The following is an 18678-nucleotide window of genomic DNA, read 5'->3' as shown; positions in this document are numbered from 1 at the left end:
AAATCATTTAATGAGGATATGTTCCTAACAAGAGGACATTCGGTGTCAAAAAGTGTACTTATGTGCGTTCTACCACTACAGGGAACTAATTTCCAATATGCAGATAGCTGTAATGTCTCCAAAGTTTTTGTTATGCCAGAGCTATCAGATTTGTATCACTGGGGGCAAAGCTCCAGAGAACGAGAGGGCACATGTTTTCTTCTACCTGCTCCGCTTTATATTACTGTTCATAGGGGGCTGGGGGTGGCCAGCATGCTGCATCTTACTGAGTGGAAGACCATGCATCAGAATGTTTGTTTTTAGCAGTTATTTTTAGCAGCAGAGTCAGAAATTGTTAGCATTTTCATTTTAGGATATACTCTTTTATTTGTTTTGGTAATTCCCAGGAGAGTAAATGATTTTAGGCATGTGTATTGAATGCACGTGTGCATTATGCCCGCGTGCGTGTGTGTGTGTGTGTGTGTGTGTGTGTGTGTGAGAGAGAGAGAGAGAGAGAGAAAGAGAGAGAGAGAGAGGAGAGAAAAGAGAGAAAGAGAAGAAGAAAAAGACTTCCCTTAATAACCGGAGGGGTAGAGGCTTACTCAGTCTATTATCATAAAGCTCTGCTAATGTAGCTTCTGAGTCATGTGACTGCAGAAAAGGCTATTATCTCAATGAAAAGGAAACCGGTTTTTAGAGCAAGCAATAGAATAGAAGCAGGAAGAATTTTCGAGTGTTCCACCATGCTGGATTGTCAAAGGGGGATCTGTCTGATCAGCAGCTAAAAAAGGATTTGTGAGGCTAGTTTGTCCGCTATCGTTGGCAACAAATGATAGAGGAGATGAGCGGCAGGGCGCCCAGCATGTGCTTAGGTTCACATCCAGGCTTACGGTTGGTTTGGGTTAATAGAGGAGATTTCTCTCTGAGGCAATACGTTGATTGCTAATTGTGGGGTTTTCTGTTTTGTTTTTTTTTTGTTTTTTTTTTTTTGTGGTGTTTGGAAGAGTAATGTATGGTATTTTTATTTACATCACTGGTGAAGATAAAGACAAGCTCCTGAGCTCTGGTTTGAACTGCAGAGGCTGTGGACAATGACAAGGTGTGTTTCACAAGTGCTCTGACTTAATATTTGGTAATGTTCTTCGAATTCTGTGTGCTTGTGGATTGGATGTGCGTGTTGTCCAAGAGAGAACCGAGCATGACAACCAGGCAGTGATAATGTTCTCAGGAACAAATAGATACAATGCCATCCATCCAAATCGATTCCTTCGTGGTCCTTATTTCTTTTGTGTTTATTTAATGATTAAAGGCTTCTTGCAGTTACTTTATGTGGCCACATACAGTCTCATGCTTGTTTTAGGAAATATTTTGATAGGCATTGTAAGAAGAATTCAATACAAATCTTAATCACTAAGGAATAAATATAAGCTTTATTTTTGTATCTCTGTGGGGTTTTTTTTTTACAATATCCTTTTGTAATTCAAGCTTGAAAGAGAGCTCTGCAGTGAAATTGAAATTATTTAATTTTTGGTTAGGTAATAAAGCTTTCCTTTTTGGCTGAGGCCTCGAATGAATGATTTTTTTTATTTTATATAGTACCTAACTTTCTCTGATTTATTACATCCTTATGCTGCTACTTGCAGAAAGCTAAAAACGTTCAGTTCATCTTTAGATGGTGCTTGTCCACTTTTTCTCATGCTAATTCTATTAACTCCCTTAGCAGTCTATACCTTATTCTTAACCTTGGAAGATGTAGTACTTAAAAATCTGAGATTGGGGAAAGATAATCATAAGCTTTATCTGAAAAAGGTTAACTATTATACATTGTGTACCTGAGGAATGAATTCACTAATATGTTTTTTATTTAACCTCTAAGCCAGATATGTTCAACTTAGGCTACCTGTTTCCACATCACATATTTTGAAACTAAACTGTATTGTACATATCTTCTTTTTGAAATTGACATTGAGAAGGTAAGAAGTCTATCAGGCTGTTATGCACTGTATAGACAGTTTACAAAGAATCAAATTATTTTATCTTTTGTAGTAAAAAATGGTGAGAACAACTCAAACAATTTTTAATGATAAGGGCAGGAGATTCTCTTCCTTTTAATATCTACAAACCATATCTTAGTACAATAGAGTTTAATAAATCATTCATCTTATTGAGATTTTCTTTTAGAAGAGACACTGATAGTTTAGTCTATCTACATGAAAAGCTTGGTTCAGATAAACAGCTAATTAACTGTGGTTTTGATCATTCTGGAATTTTTTTTTAATCATATGACTCTCCCACATTCTTGTGAATAGCTGTAAGAAGGAGTTACATACTGGTTTCAGTCCAAAAGTCACTAGCATCATATGTTAAAATTTTTGAATAGTAAAATTTTTATAGCCAGATTGATTGAGGTTTCTTTGTTTTTGCTTTTGAATTTTATTTTGTTGCCTTACCTGCCTTTAAAATGAGGGAAGGATTTTGGAAGAATTCAAGGTGTTTTTACTGAGCACCTGCCGTTATTACAAGATACTCACTCTATGAAACACGATGAGAAAACAAACGCAAATAAAATATTGAAACCAAAAAGATAACTTACAGCTGGCACTGGAACCCAGCCTCAATAAACGTAATTATTCTTACATCTTATAGGAATTTTCAATTGTTAAAGGGAGGTTTTTGTAAAACTAGTTTGGCCAATCAGAGAATACATTCCTGATAACTTTGCAACTTTTCACATGAGTAGGTTTGAATAGTGGTTTTAACTAGTCTCCATTTGTGCCAGTTCATATTTCCTTTGTATCATGAACGAAATATGTTCATTTTATTTACAGTCTTTTAAAACTAGAATAGTTTTTGTTCCTGATGGTGGTGTTTTTCTCGTAGGATATCAAATGCCAGTCCTTTACAATTTTAAAGTACTTTTGTGAGAGGATAAATAATATATTGTGTTATACTGCACATATCTTTGCTTTTGGAGGTCGGGGAGTAGGAAAGAACCCCAATCTTGTTAGAGTTAAAAGACAGAAGTTTTGACGTCAGGGTAGTGTCTAAACAAGCCAGATGACTAGCTTGCAAATCCTGCTACACTTAAGAATTCCAACCACAATAATTAACCGCAAATATTATAATCAGGTCTGATCTTGTCAGACGGAGGGGGTTTGCTTCTTGGAATGATTTTTAATTTATAGGAAAGATAGGGTAAGAAAAGATAGAATTAAAGGTGATTGTTGTATTCGGTGTTGTAAAACTCCTTGAAATATGTTCCTAAGAGCTTTTCGGGGTTTTTTTGAGAAAGTCAAAGTTTGGGAAAATTTAGGCAAGGTTAAGGCAGTACTGGGCTGTATTTTAGTTTAATTCTTTTTGAAGCCAAGGGGATATAAAATTCATGAAGTGAAGAAGGCTGTGCAATAGCTAACAAATTGTCCCAGGGTACTTCTTACAGGGTTTACTCTTAAAACGATCATTCATAAATGTTGAGAAAAGTTTTAGAATCCATTGGCTTGCCCACTTCTCACAGGTGTTGCAGTCCTTAACATTAGCGAGATAAGACTTGTCATTCTCTGGTGTGTAGTTAGTCGTAGCAGTGACTCTTTTTCACCAAGCTTCTAGTTAACATGCAGAGTTGTAACTTGTAATATGATAATCACTGATATAGCATAAATCTACATTTGCTTTAAAGATAACCTAGTTATTACTATTTATATATTTTTAAAGATTTTATGAGAAACACTGAATGCTGCAGTCTTGATAGTGAATGAACTGTTCTTTAAAAGCCAGTCGAGAAATAGATTGATGTAGAAGCTAGGCATTTGGTTTCATCGTTTTAGATGTCAAATAAAATAATAATAATAAATTAATTGGCTAGAATTAAGGATTGTAAAAGCATTCTATGAGGTTTATATTTAAAATGGATGTTTTGTGTCTGCAAATCCTTCAATTCAAGTCAAAATGAATGGTAAATATGTTGAAACGTTATCAGATAACAAGAACTTTTTAAACTTTTGGTTGTTTGTTTAATTGGCCTTTCCAAAGTTTTGCTTTCCTGTTTTAGAATTTTAAGTGAGATACCCAATTTTAAGTGTTATTTTTATGTAAGTTTGTTAAAGATAATATTTTGTGGGCTTTGCTTTTATTTTCCTTGTCTTTTGATGAGGAAAATAATGTTAGCAAAACAATTTAATGGTGATTTTGTCAACCATAAAGTTAACTTTTATGTGGAGCTTATTATGTGCCAGGCACAGTTCTGAGGACCTCACGTATATTCACTTAGTTTGTATGGCAACACTGACTCTGCTCTCCTATACCTGTTTGACGGTTGAGGAAACGGAGATACAGAGAGGTAAAGTAACTTGTCCAAGCTCACACAGCTTTATAAGCAGCAGAACTGGATTCAAACACAGGTAGTTTGCCTTCAGAGTCTGTGCTTTAAATTGCTATATATCTTGGGTTCAGACGGTGCTGTTATTAGAGTCGCTGGTTTACTCCGGAGTGAGAACAGGATAAACACAGGGACAAGAAGAGAACTGTATTAAGACTGAAATGATTGTGTTTTCCAGTGTTTGCACTTTGATGAATTTTACTTCTGTTTCGTTTCAAATATGTTAAGATCAAAGCATCATTTAAATGGTGTTTGGTTTGCACAGAAAAGAAACATGTTCATGAAAAGTAACTCACGGCTAGTTCTGAAATCTGCTTTCGAGGAAGGCGGTATCAGAGAGAGCATGGATACGTGGTGGCAGAGACTGGTATGAGAAATGGACTGTGAATTACCCTGAGATGAGTGGGGCGAGGAGAAATTTCAAGTTGTTTGATCTGAAAGATGTGTATCACATATTTTCTCACTTAGCTATTTCTCCTATTTCTTGGCAAATGGAGACCTTGCTGTTTCCAAGGTCCTTTACTCACTGCATTGCTATGATGGAGCGTGCAGGTATAAAAACCACAGAGAATCCAAATTAAGATCCTTGTTTCAAGACACTGAGAGCAAACATCTCTGGAATATAAACCACTGACTTCAGATTTGTGTTATATCCATGCAGCTTCCCTAGAGAGGAGTTCAAGTCTATAGTCTTTCAGATAAGGACCCTTTACCCCTTATAGTTTGTCAAACTTTAATAGCTAACCCACATATCTATTTCTAGGGGTCGCTTGTTTTCGTCAGTATTCATGGTGGAAAAGATTTGACCTCACTAGATGCTTGTAATTGGATCCTTCGGAATGAGTGGGAAAATAAAGTCTGGATAGAGCTTTGTCCTTGGCCTCCCTTGATGTACCCTCCATTTTATTTCAAAAATGCAAAAAGAGCCCATTTTATTCTTGTGCTTAAATCCTCCTGTTTATTTAACAACTGTTCATTGCAGGATTTTGTTAGATGCTGCACTGGTGTAGGAGAAGAGTAACTGATTGCCCCTGGGGGTGAGGAGAGGAGAAGAGATTGATCAGGGGATGCTTAGCAGAGATGGCGAAGGTTAAGCTGATTCTTAGAAGATGGTCACCAGGCACTGGTGGATGTACAGGACGCTCCAGGCCTTTACTGCCCAACACAGAGCCACTAGCTACAAGTGGCTTTTGATCATTTGAAGTGTGGCTAGTGGGAATTGGGTGCGGAATGCACTCAGATTTTGAAGACAGTGCCAAAACCAGACTGTAAATTATCTTAGTAATTTTTCAAGTATTGACTGCGTGTTGAAAAGATACTACCTTGAATGTAATGTGTTAAAATACGATAATTGCACAGGTGCCTTTTGACTTTCAATGTGGCTACTAGAGAATTGGTGGCTCTCGATATCTTCTCTTGTCCCTGTTGCTCTGAGCCAAGAGGACAGCATACATAAAGGGAGTTCTTCTAGATGACGCACCTGTGCCAGACGTGGGGATGCACCAGTACAGACCCTTCCCAAGCCCGTCGTCTGCTAATCAGTAACCAGATTAGAAGTAACCAGCAATTTGAAAGTCCACATTCCTTGGTGGGGAATAAAAGGACCCTTCATGATCTGGCTCTGCCCTTCTAGATTCATGCCCCAAACATTCTCTCCTACAGATACTCTCCCGTGTTCCACATTTAATGAACTACAGCTCATTCTCATCATTCGCAGGAGTTACGTTCTATAAAGTCATGGCAAACACTGAGTCAGTGAATGCTGAGCCATTGCTCCAAGGGGAAATAGAGTAACAAGTTCTAAATCTCTGGTCACAAGGTTTTAGTTATTCAGTTAATACATACTCTTATTTTAAGTGTGTTTCTGTTAAGGACACTTTATTTAACATACGTTGTTGATTCATTAACATTGGACTTATGACCAACAGCATTATAACTTATGCCAGAATGAAACTTCTCTAACACACACATATTTTCTCCAGAAGGCACGTCACAGCCTCTTGTGCTTAGGAACACTAGAGAGCACTTCAGCACGGTGCTTGGAGGCCATTTGAAACAGGGAAATCACCAACAAAGAGCACAAAAATGTAGCCCTGAGTATACTGCACAAAGAATCCTCATTTTACAGTGTAAGAACTGAAACGAGGAGGCAGTGTCACCTTGTTCAAATAGGAAGTGCTATTTGTGGAGTACCTTTAAGGAGCCAAGTATCTCAGATAATAATGACTGTTAATAAAGGCAGCTCTTTTATGAGGCAGTTTCTATATCTCATTTCATTTCCATGCAAACTTAGGAGTGATTATTATTTCTAAGTTTTACAGACATGGAAACTGAGGCTCAGAGAGGTTAAGTGCCTTTCCCAAGGTTGCACAGCGAGTAAATGGTGAAAGCAAGAGATGAGCCAGGCTTTACTGACTCTGGGGCCAAGTTAGGGGATGCAGTTAAATAAAGCTGTCATTCTCAACAGGACTTTTGTCTTTGGTGGGAGGGGTGGAGTTGTAGTTCATGGTCTTCAAATTCCTCCTGCTTCCATGTCTGTTTGATAGCCTAAATATTGAAATCTGGAAGACCTGAGAATGTGATTTGATTCACCCTGAAGAAAGGTTGAGAACCCCTATGTATTTGTTGACTGTGGTGGCAAAGGTCCTGTCTGTCTGCTTCAACTGCTTCTGTTTCACCAGCTCATCAAACATTTCAAACACAATACGTATCTTTTCTTCTGCCTCGTTACTTTGACTCATTCGTTGCTCCTTATACCTCTATTAACTTGAGGTTTCTTTCTTTGTGTCTTTTCAACTTCTCTCTGCCCACTGAACAGCTCTCGTATATTCCACAGACTAAGAATCTTTAGACTCCCCTTTCACCATTATCTTTGCCTCGATGGAACTTTTGTGCCAAATCCCTCCAGTAGACCACTGGGCAGCCTGTAGATCGGATATCTGCATCGAGTGCCAGGAAAGCTGTGTCCTGTGGAGTCTCCTGTGTGAGGAGCTGCATAAAAGCTGCCTTGGAACAGCCCATTGAGGGTCCTTAGGCAGGCCTGTGGGCGTGGATTGTTAGGTCCAGAGTGGATGCGGTGGAGTCTGGTACCGTGTGACATTTACTGAGAAGATCTACGGGACTCTGCGTCTTGTGTTTCTTCACATCTGAAAGTAAAAGACTGATTTAAATTCCCTGACTTTTCTACTTGGTTGTTTGTAGAGTTGAGTCTTTGATTTAGATAAGCTAGTATATATGTTTATTGTCAGAGTCAACCGTTGCTGAGTTACGTACAGCTACCTCTGCCAGCGTTGAAATAGAATTTCTGCAGTGACCCAATCCAGAGTCCCCTTCTGGCTTCTCTGGCTTGATCTCTCATCACCTCCAGATTATTTCAACTCCCAGGTAACCTTAAGACAGCTGGTATTAGACTCTGGAACATAATTTTCTAATGTACTTGGTTGGATATGTTATCAGGGCACCTAGGATTAAGTAGGAGGAGAAGCAAGGTAACAGATGTAAGCAGGAAGTTGTTTCTTGTACAAGAGTTATTGTGAGCACAATGTACCAAAGTGAGAGAAATCGACCCAATTATTGCCAGGCATGAAAAACACATGTTTCACTGGTATAGAAGGACTGAGCTGCGGGTGTTGAGATAAATGGGGGCACAGGTGAGCTTATGGAAGCCTGGTATAATCCTAAATGTCTAAACCACCTAAGTTCAGCATAACTTTATGGTTCAGGCAAGTAATGCACTGTATTCACTGTGGTTACAGTTGGTACCTGAAGGTTATGGGATTAGTCTGAAGGCTGGAAATGAACAGAAGCCCATATAGGTATATCATAGTGACCTGAGAACTCAAAAGGAAATTCAGGGAAAGAAAGTCCGTGTTTCCTTGATGATGCCAAGAGGAGAGAAGAAAATCTGATTTCATTCATTGCTTTGTACGGTCATTGGCTTTTGGTTCCTGTGTTGGACGTTCAATTCCCATTGGAAGTGAATATAATAATTAACAACACGTGGTAATGCCAACCACATCTGGCAATTCTGGTGTCAACTATTTGTCCCTTTCATGGTGTTACAGATGAGGATCTCCATGGATGGACATTCTACAAACTTTGATGGTGATATGTTCTTTTCTTTTTTCTAATATTTTACCTAGACCATTTTCTTGTACCATCATTGACAGCTCTCCCGTTATATATTTTGAGATAGTTATTTAGTGGCTTTTATTAGAGAGTGTGAAGAAGTGTGGAAAGAGCATAGAATTTGCAGTCAGAGCTTGGCTTGAAGCCTAGTGACTTAAGTTTTAAGCTTTGAGACTTTGGGTAAGTCATTTGACTTCTTTGAATCTGCTTTTTCTCTGTAAAACAGAGGGCAGTATCTGCTTTGTAAAGCCCTGGGAATTAAATAAAATAACGCAGTGCCTAGGACACTGTGTAACATTTAATAATTACCAAACACCGAAGATACCTCTTCTGTATGAAATATACTTCCAGCACACTTGGTGTGTTTTCTTACCTATGTATGTTTCATTTCCCCAAGTAGTTTAACACACATACACCTGCTTATTTAAGTAAGTTCTTAGTATCTGTTCGTTGACTAAATTCCCTGTGAACCTGTTATTCCTAACTTTGGGAGCAATATGGAATCTCATGCTTCTCCCTGAGTTGCAGATTTTTAATTTTGCTTTTATTTTCACAATCTAAGAGGACATTTGCTATGTTATGTGTAGCATCAGGTCATTTGGTTGATTCACATTGAACAATCAGTCAACAAAAATCCCCTGGTTATTGTCACCTAAGTGATCATCATCTTGGTTTCCCCTGTTTAGAACTTTGTGCAGTTATTCTTTTTTTTCAAGCTCGTTGCAAGTTCTTCCTTTCTTTTTGTGGATAGTTGCTCATGCTGGTTATGAAGACTGTAGTAACCTGCTAAAGCTTTCTTAAATTTTAAAAGATTCCAAAACTTGTACGTTAAAATGAAAACTTAGAGATCGTGGTGGAAAATCCTGAAAGGAACGATCTGTTAGGGGACAGGAGACACACCCAGGCACGAAGGTCTGCATCTTCATTAGGTAGAGAGGCAGGTACTGCAGGTAGCCCTGGAGTTAGCCGCTCAGATTCCGGTCTCAATTCTGCTACCTCTTGGCTGTATTTGATCTTGGACGTGTTATTTGATTTTTCTGGGCTTCCGAGGATGATAATAATAATGGCTTCCTAGGGTTTTTGTGAGAATCAAATATAATAATACAGGTGGTAATAGAGGTATAACATAGTAAATGTTCACTGATGCCACCTGTTTAGGTGAAATAACTTCATGCTGTCTAGCAGTTTATAAAGCAGTTTTCCAATGAACTTGAATTAAGTGCTTCTGGTCAGGCATTTTGATAACGGCCTAGGATAAAAAGGTGAAACATACTTAGACTTTGCTCCTCAAGGAGCTTAAAATTCGGTAGTGAAAAAGACAGCAATAATCATAATCTATATGGTTAATGGTAGAGTTACATATAGGCTATTAAAAAGGGAATTTAACGTTGGGGAGAGGGAAATCTGAGCTAGGTTCTAAAAGATGAGTGGGAATTAGCCAAAAAGGGGAAGATACGTGGTCTATTCCATGTATGTCACAAGAAAGAGATGAAAAGCAACTAGTAGGTGAGGAACCGTGGGTAGTCTACCTTACCAGGCCAAACAGAATAGGATGGGAGCTGAGCCTGGAGAAATAGACAAGGGCCGGACCATGCGTCTTCTGTGGCGTTTGAGGCAGCACAGACTTCTCCTTGGAAGGAGTAGAGTCTACTAAAGGTTTTAAGCAGGGACATTATGTGGAGGTAAGGGAACTTACGTTAGACAATCCAGGTAAGAAATGGTAAAGAGCTGAACTAGGAGTAATGATTATCATAGTGACAAGAGGGGAGACTATTTATGAGGCAAAGTCACATTATTGATGATACGATGGGGAGGATATGGAAGTTTAAAGATGATGTTCAGGAGCGCCTGGGTGGCTCAGTTGGTTAAGCGTTTGTCTTCAGCTCAGGTCATAATCTCACGGATTGTGGGTTCAAGCCCCGCATCGGGCTCTGTGTTGACAGCTCGGAACCTGGAGCCTGCTTCAGATTCTGTATCTCCCTCTCTCACTGCCCCTCCCCCACTCATGCTCTGTCTGTGTCACTGTCCCTCCCCCACTCATGCTATTTAATAAAATAAAATATTAAAAAGATGTTTAAAGATGATGTTCAGTGGATGGGTGCTCTTTCAGGTGAGGCAGTTTGGGGATGGGAAGAAGGAATTGACGAGCTTAATTTTGGGGGTTGGATTGTGAGGTGGAAGCTGTGCGAGAGAGGTCAAGGCTGGAAAGAAAGATTTGGGAAACCATGGAAATAGGTGATACCACTAGTGAACGTATAAAACTGAAGTTCTGAACCCTATTTGGACATTTGAAATTACGTGGAGAGTTTTTAAGCAAGATGCTGCTGGTCAAACCACACCTCTAAAATCTCTGATTTAATGGGTCTAGAATGGTATCATGGTCATCTTGTTATTTCTTTTTGTCAATATGTGTTTTTTAAATTGTAAATTGGTAAAATATAGTAACGTAAAATTTACCATTTTAACTATTTGTAAGTGCATGGTTTAGTAACATTAAGTACATTCACAAAGTTGTTCATTTCCAGAAGTTTTTAATCATCCCAAGCAGAAACCCTGTACCCATTAAACAACAACTCACTTCCCCTTCTCCCCAACCATTGGTAGCCTCTATTGTACCTTCTGTCTCTATGAATTTGACTATTCTAGATGCCTCCTACAAGTGAAATCATGATATGTGGCCTTTTGTCTCTGACTTTTATTTTTACTTAATGCAATGTTTTCAAGGTTCATCTGTGTTGTAGCACATGTGAGTATTTTACTCCTTTTGAAGACTGAATAATATTCCATTGTATGTATATACACATTTTATTTAATCATCTGTTGATGGACATTCGGGTTATTTCCATCTTTTGGCTATTGTGAATAATGCCGCCAAGTATATGAGTGTACACGTATCTGTTTTAAGTCCCTGCTTTTAATTCTTTTTAGTATTTAACCCTGAAGTGGAATTGCTGGATCATGTGTATGTGTATTTTTTTTAAAGCTCCCAGGGTCACCTAGGTGGCTCAGTCGGTGTCTGACTTCGGCTCAGGTCATGATCTCACAGTTCGTGGGTTCAAGCCCTGCATCAGTCTCTGTGCAGACAGCTCAGAGCCTGGAGCCTTCTTCGGATTCTGTGTCTCCCTCTCTCTGCCCCTCCCTGCTCATGCTTGCTCTCTCTCTCTCTCTCTCTCTCTCAAAAATGAATAAACATTAAAAAAAATTTTTAATAAATAAATAAAGCTCCCCAAGTGATCTTTAAATATGCAGTTATGGTTGACAGCCTATGATACAGAACAAGGGTACCTAATCTGGAGGGTCCATAGATGGTCTTAGTGAGTTGGTGACTTCTTAGGAGAATTGTAAGCTTTGTTTTGTATATCTGTGGTTTCACTTTTTGGCTTTGATCCCGTTCATAACTCCAAACAGTTTATAATTCCAAAGTGGCGCTAAGAATCACTGTAGAAGCTAATTTTAAAATAGACAAAGATTTGAATAGACATTTCTCCAAAGAAGATATGCAATAGCCAAATAAGCACATGAGAAGTTGCTCAACATCATTAGTTATTTGGGAAATGAAGATGAAACCCAACAATGAGGTACTATTTTATACCCAGTAGGAGGGCAATAATTTAAATTAAAAAAAAAGGAAAACAGTAAGTGTGGACATGGATATGGAGAAACTGGAACCCTTGAACATGGCAAATGGGAAAATAAAATGGTATATCCACTTTGGAAAGCAGTCAGGCAGTTCCTCAGAAAGTTAAACAAAGAGTTACTATACGACTACCAGCTTCATTCCTAGGTATATATCCAAGCGAACTGAAAGCTTCTATCTATGCAAAAACTTGCACACAAATATCCATAGTAGCATTACTCCTAATAGCCCAAAAAATAGAAACCCAAATGTCCATCAGTGATGAGTAGTTAAATAAAATATGGTATATCCATACATTGTAATGTTTGGCCATCAAAAGGAGTAAAGTACTGGGACGCCTGGGTGGCTCAGTCGGTTGAGCATCTGACCTTGGCTCATGTCATGATCTCGTGGTTTGTGAGTTTGAGCCCCACATCAGGCTTGTTGCTGTCAGCACAGAGCCCTTTTCAGATTCTCTGTCCCTCTCTCTCACTTCCCCTCTCCCCCTCTCAAAAATAAATAAAACATTTTTTAAAAAGGGAATAAAGTACTGAAAAGTGCTGCAGTATTGCTGAAATTTGAAGGCATTATGCTAATTGAAACAAGTGAGACACAAAAGGCCACAAATTATGTGGTTTCATTTATATGAAGTGTCCAGGCTAGGCAAATCCATAGAGATAGAAAGTGGGGGTAGTTGCTAAGGCATGGGTGAGAAGGGAGTGAGGAGTATTTGCATAATGAATACGGAGTTTCCTTTTGGGTTGATGAAATGTTAACAGAATTAGATAAGGTGATGGTTGTACACTTCTGTGACCAGACCAAAATCATGAAATCTACAAGTCAAAGGGTAAATTTTGAGAGGGGCTGGCTGGCCCAATCGATAGAACATGTGGCTTTTGATCTCAGGGTCATGAGTTTGAGCCCCATGTTGGGTGTTGAGATTACTTAAATAGATGTAAAAAGATAAAAGGGTGAATTTTATGGCTTGTGAATTATACCTCAATAGAGCTGTTAAAAATAATTTTTATAAAGAGAGGAAGAAGAAAAAGAAGATGACTACTGATGGGAGGATTGGCCGAGATGGAGGTCCAGAGAACAACAAAGGGAAAGAGACTGGAGAAGAGTAAGTAAGCCGTGTAGGAGGAGGACCTACAGAGTGCTCTGTCATGGAAGCCTTGGAATAGAGAGATTCAGGAGGGATCCCTGGCGGGTATGCGATCACGATGGGCAAACACAGCAGAAGGGCTAAGTAATACAACACACGGTACACCAGGAGTTCTGCAGGTTTGGCATTCGAATGTTCTGGAAAACTTAGAGATGGCATATTTACTGGAGTGATGGGGAAAGAAATGCAATTGTTTTGGATCCTGAAGTGAGTGGAAGGGAATTGGAATAAACCACAGGCCTACATTCCCTTATTTGAATCTCAAAATTCAACAAACTCTGAAAATGGAAAGGTTTTTATAACTCATTTGGCAGTAAAACCTGACCTGAATGGATGTGAAATGATTTATAATCTTCATTTGTCCCACTTAGTGTGAATATTCATACATCTCGCTGCAGAAATAATATTGAATTCGATTACAGAATGTTTCCACAGGTCCCTGTGGGGATGTTATGATATATGGTATATGCCACATATTCTCCCTAAAATTAACACGTATCTATCTATCTGAGTTCTACATTCTGTGGCCCCCAAGTGTTTGAGGTAAGGGACCACACATCTGTTAGTCTTTGGACAGGTCTGACTGTGAAGGAAAGATGGGAGATTATGAGAAGGATGCGCAATCAGGGGGCATGGTGTTTGTTCATTTGTTTGTTTGTTTGTTTTTAAGGATGGATTTGATCTGAGTGTGCTTATAGTAGAGAGGAGGAGGTTGAAATTTTGGTAAAAAGAAGCTTGGTAGCAAAGTCTCAGAGAAGGTGGGGTAGGAAATAGGAAATGGGGTAGGAGTGTTAGTGTTTACAAGAGGAGGGATCGCGCGTCCTCTGAGACACCAGGAATGAGGGTGACGATAGCAGTGGGTATCTTTGTGAGAAGGAGGAAGGGAAGTTGAGTAAAGTCGGATTGAGCAGCTATTTGTGGAAGTGGTAAAAGCTGGAAATAACTGTCAGAGTAAATAGAAGGAGCTGACTTGAGAACACATAAAAGAATTAGCAGGCAGGACTACGGGTCTAAGTCAAGTGTAGAAAGCCTTGAGTGTCTGTGGGGCTATTCTGCCCCTTAGCTATATAATTTTTTTTCTGTCAGGGCTCAGCTTCTCACTTAAAGTTAAGGGTGGAGAAGTCTTGGGATTGAGTTTTGAGGGGTGAATCTTATGAGAGGAAACGTGTGAAAGGGAACTGAGGGTGCCCGGGGTCTAGTGGTAAGATCTAGTGGTAGGGAGTGGAGTGAGTGGAAGGGGCAAGGGACTAGGGTTCCTTATACACTGAAGACCAGTCATTGAGGAGAAAGTAAGAAAGCTAGTGTGCTAGGAGATGGGGCCGGGGGTTGGGGGGGTAGGGAGTGGCATGAACAGTTGCCACAGTTCTGGGTGATAAGAAGGTTCAGGGTACGATCACAGGAGGCAGTGACTAAAGCGAAATGGAGGCGAGCTTTGTTGGAGCTGAGACAGATGGGGACATATGAGGAGAGGTGTTAGCTCATCCACACAGACTTTGAAATCGCTCAGGATGATGACCAATTTGGGTTGAAGCGGAAGAACTAATCACACACCAGACTCTTCAGTAAATGTGGAGGATTAAGTGGCATGTTGGTAAATCTCAGACTTGAAAGCAGATAGAGGATGTTTCAATGTCATGGGTTTCAAAAAGCAGTTTTTTATACAAGGCCACCCTGTAATAGAGTGATGGCCAGTAGCTGGTCTGAGGAGCGTGAAGAATATGACCCCACCTCCTATCCCTAGTATGTGTACAGTGAGGAAGCAAGCAGCTTCTGGAATGGACTACAGGAGAGCCAAAATGGTTACATACTCTGTAATAGATTAAGGATACAGGGGAGAGGGCACCCTGGACGGCTCAGTCGGTTAAGCGTCTGACTTCAGCTCAGGTCATGATCTCACAGCTCCTGAGTTCAAGCCCCTCGTCGGGCTCCGTGCTGACAGCTCAGAGCCTGGAGCCTGTTCTGGATTCTGTGTCTCCCTCTCTCTCTACCCATCCCTTGCATTCTCTCTCTCTCTCTGTCTCTGTCTCTGTCTCTGTCTCTCTCAAAAATAAACAAACACTAAAGAAAAAAAGATACAGAGGAATTTGTTACAGGGAGAGATGCAGGGTAGAGTAGAATTGTTACAGGTTATATTAGGGAAGAAGCACAAGACAGAATAAGAATAATAGGTAGTGATAAAATGTAAGAGTAGTTTTATCTTTGCTGAAATTCAAATACCGAATATACTAGAGTGGAAAGGTTGTGAGGGTTTTTCCTTTCCTATTTAAAATTGTTTTTATTTTATTTATTTTAGGTATTTGTTTTTTTCTTTTTAATGTTTATTTATTTTTGAGACAGAGAGAGACAGAGCATGAATGGGGGAGGGTCAGAGAGAGGGAGACACAGAATCTGAAACAGGCTCCAGGCTCTGAGCTGTCAGCACAGAGTCGACGCGGGGCTCAAACTCACGGACCGCGAGATCGTGACCTGAGCCGAGGTCAGCCGCTCAACCGACTGAGCCACCCAGGCGCCCCTTAGGTATTTGTTTTTGTAAGTGTTCACATTATTTTAATAACAAAGATATTGAATAAATAATGTCATCCTGCGTGTTTGCACTTAAAAAAATTTTTTTTTAACGTTTATTTCATTTTTGAGAGAGACAGAGCACGAGCAGGGGAGGGGCAGAGAAGGAGAGGGAGACACAGAATCTGAAGCAGGCTCCAGGCTCTGAGCTGTCAGCACAGAGCCCGATGCGGGGCTCAAACCCACAAACCATGAGATCATGACCTGAGCCGAAGTCAGATGCTTAACCGACTGAGCCACCCAGGCACCCCTTGCACTCTTTATTCTAGACTGCCAATACTAAGATTTTCAAAAAATTCATCTTGTTATCAAGCACAATAGCTATGTTTCGTGTCATCTGCCTATCTGACGAATAGATGCTTTTTTTTGAGTGAGTGACTAAAAAAATAAAGCAGACTAGACTGGAGAACTTCTCTTTGTTTATAACAATTAGTTAATTAATGCCAAGAATGGTATTCCACAACCTGGACTAATTCTTCATTGTCATCCAGCCCCGTAGTTCTAAGTCCTCCTGTTCCTTTCCAGTGAGTGCTAGTCAGACTTGGGCCCGTCACCAGGAGTCCTGCAAGAGACGTGGATTTAGCTGGCCCGGGGCGGGACCAGGAAAGTCATATTTTTAAAAGTTCCTTGGGTGATTCCTTAGCCAGATTTGGGAACCACCAGTGGAAACATTTTGCCTTCGTCTCCACAGGAGCATTATGGGAGACGCCTAGCGGACTTGAACGTAGTGTCTCTGCCGTATCCCTGACTCAGCGGTCTTTCATCAAAGCAAAAATGAAGTTCTTATAAGCATTTTAAAGATCTTCAATTACCAGAAATCAGTTTAAATTATAAAATAATGTCTTGCCATGATCTTCAAATTAAAAAAAAAGTATAATACCTATTATTATTGTGAATTTTGGTGAAATGGGGACTCATGTACTCTGCTGAGGTGATTGTAAGTTAATACAACCTTTTTGGAAAGCAATTTGATAATATGCATAAATGGACTTAAATGCAGTCACACTCTTTGATCTAGTAATTACATTTCTGACTGTTGAGCCTATTGATTATTGTTAATCAGAAATATGGATCAGTATTTATATAAAAGATTTTTATTACACTATTATTTATAGTAGTAAAAAGCAGAAGCTATCTTAATGATTAACTATAGAAAATGATTAGATTATGGTATCTTCATATGACACATAGCATAGAACCACTAAAAATCATGTTTATGAAGACATTTAATATCACAGAAAAATTTTAGTGTGTAACATTAAGAAAACAAAAAGCATTGTAAAATTGTGTGTGTGTGTGTGTGTGTGTGTGTGTGTGTGTGTATGTGCTTAATTATATGTATACCTACAACACATTTTAAAATACTGAGTAAAGGGCACCTGGGTAGCTGTTGGTTGAGCTTCCAACTCTTGATTTCAACCCAGGCCATTATCTCACTCTTTGGCTTGTGGGTTCAAACCCTGCCTTGGGCTCTGTGCTGACAGTACAGAGCCTGCTTGGGATCTTGTCTCTCCCTCTCTCTCTGCTCCTTCCCCCTTGTGGTCTCTTGGGCCAGTGCATGTGCGCTCTCTCTCAATATAAATGAACTTTAAAATACTGAGTGGAAAGTTAGTGGTTCTCTGGGGGGTAGAAATATATGCAACCTTATTCGTTAGCATTTTGTATTTTCTAAATTTTCTACTATGAGTATGTATCACTTTTAAGCAAAAATAATAAAACTTTTTAAAAATAAAATTCTTACTTTAACTTCTTTAGCAAAATGCATTTGGGATGAATTGTTAGAGAAGTTATTCTTGCTCATAATAGTCATCGGTGTATATTCTAAATATTTGCAAAGCACTCATATGTCTATTCCACAATTTTGCCAGGTTATCAGCACCAGGCTTAAAAGGTTGTTGCTGTTGTTGTTTTCTTGGTTGTTTTTTTTTTTTATAATTACAGCTTTGCTGAGATATGATGCACATAACACAAAGCTTACCCTTCAAAGTGTACAATTTCAGGAGGTTTTAGTTGATTCATACCTTGCACAACCACCACCATCTAGTTTCAGAACATTTTCATCAACCTGAAAAGAAACCCTGTACTAATTAGGAGTCCCTCCCAATTTCCCTTTCACCCTAACCCCTGGCAACCATTAATCTGCTTTCTGTTTCTATGGATTTACTAATTCTGGACAGTTCATATAAATGCAGTCATACACTATGCAGCCTTCTGCGATATCCTTTTAGCCAGCCTTCAGCCCCTCCCCGCTCCAACACTGCCAGAAACGTCATTTATGCCATGACCACGCTTATCTTCCTATCTCTGTGACTTTACTACCTTTGGCTCAGAACTTTTCATTGTGCCCCTAGCTTATGAAATCAACAACTACTACTCATTCTGGCATTTGAGGCTTTCTATGTTCTGACTTTACAAACTAGGCACTTAATAAATATCCAGTGCGTAAGTGAATCCAGTGAATAAAACGTACTCTGCCTTATCTGGCCCTTTCCTTCCCCATCGGGGAAGAAGATAATTCCTATGAATTAGTTGGATTTCAGGTCACGGATGGGGCAAGAAAATCTCTCGAGTTTAGGGCGGTGGTAAACCTCAGCAGGCATCCGATCGCAGGGCTTGATGGAGGGCCGGCTGCCTCCAGGGTTCCTCATTCTTTCAGGCTGGGCTGGAGGCCAGAGTGTGCATTTGTGACCGTTCCTGGGTGGCACCCAGGGCCGCGGTTCCAGGGCCTGACAGCAGGCTGGGAGGAGAGGTTGGGTGAGGAGGGAAAGATCTCCCCAGCCCCTCAGCTGTCGGGCGCCATGTCCCGCCGGCAACCCTGGCCCGCCCTTGCGGTCCGTTAACTCTGCTGCATTG

The 18678-nt window shown here is 39.8% G+C and overlaps 1 protein-coding gene across 6 annotated transcripts in view; it reads left to right on the top strand.

Moving 5' to 3' along the window:
• NCOA2 (nuclear receptor coactivator 2) overlaps positions 1–18678 on the top strand; it is a 291022-nt gene that overhangs the window by 151649 nt on the left and 120695 nt on the right. Inside the window, exon 1 of one of the 6 annotated variants that reach the window (XM_047074016.1) lies at positions 13081–13221. The exons of the other annotated variants lie outside the window; for them this stretch is intronic. The gene's annotated coding sequence lies outside the window, so the exon portion shown is untranslated. Of the gene's footprint in view, positions 1–13080; positions 13222–18678 lie in introns of those variants that run through there. 6 annotated transcript variants of the gene reach the window in all.

Source organism: Lynx rufus, unplaced genomic scaffold (assembly GCF_022079265.1).
Source record: "Lynx rufus isolate CCGP_SWC_20201006 ecotype Redwood Valley unplaced genomic scaffold, mLynRuf1.p SCAF_12, whole genome shotgun sequence".
In the NCBI taxonomy this organism is placed as follows: Eukaryota; Metazoa; Chordata; class Mammalia; order Carnivora; family Felidae; genus Lynx; species Lynx rufus.
Note: the sequence above shows the minus strand (reverse complement) of the source record. Positions and strands in the feature narration are given on the sequence as shown.